Source organism: Arachis ipaensis, chromosome B02, assembly GCF_000816755.2.
Source record: "Arachis ipaensis cultivar K30076 chromosome B02, Araip1.1, whole genome shotgun sequence".
In the NCBI taxonomy this organism is placed as follows: domain Eukaryota; kingdom Viridiplantae; phylum Streptophyta; class Magnoliopsida; order Fabales; family Fabaceae; genus Arachis; species Arachis ipaensis.
The window spans coordinates 6,655,209-6,656,068 of record NC_029786.2 but is presented as its reverse complement, the minus strand read 5'-3'; positions in this window follow the sequence as shown (position 1 = coordinate 6,656,068).

Genomic DNA, 860 nt, shown 5'->3' with positions numbered 1-860 from the left:
AACGTATTGTTGCTACTTTCATACTTGTATAATTAGTGAATATTAGATAAATAGAAAAATGAAACCACTCACACTATTGTTAAAAATTTAAAAACATATACATGGTTGGATATTGATTTTATAGATTAGTCGACTTATTGTTACTGTGAGCGCAAAAAATGTCATTATACGATCGCATCATTTTTTATCTTCATACTGTCGTATTGTATCGTGTTGTTAAGTTTTACGATTACTGGTTTAAGTTTGATGAAGATCTTGTTAGTGTATTTATAGAGCGATGGCGTCTAAAGACCCATACCTTCTATATACCTTTCGTAGAGTGCACAGTTACATTGCAGGATGTTGACTACCAATTTAGCCGTTTAGACTTTCAATAAATGGTGAAACTGTGAGTAGTTGTCTGTCAGAATTTGAATTATACATTTTTAAAGGAAAACCAGCATAAATATGATTTCAAGAGTTATTTAATGAATTTCCTCCTGATCAATATATTCACAAGCACACTGTCTATTAGATTTGGTTCTAGCAGAGATTTATAATTTTTTTACCGGATGCCAATGAAAATACTGTTAGAATTTATGTTTGAGCGTATATTACGGTGTTCTTATCTATTCAGTTATTTGAAGATAAGTTCGGTGCTTGAGTACACATTCGTTGGTTACCCTATGTTGTAAAGCTGGATAAATTAGAAAAATATAACTGAAATTCTACTATGTTGACATGATTGTACTACTGCATGTGTCGTATTACTAACCAGAATGTGATGTAGTAGCTAGTCTGTTAATCTTTCTGTAGCCCTAGTTGTAATTATCAGGGTTGATTTTATATATTTTTTTAAAATCAGTAGTAGGTCCATGATT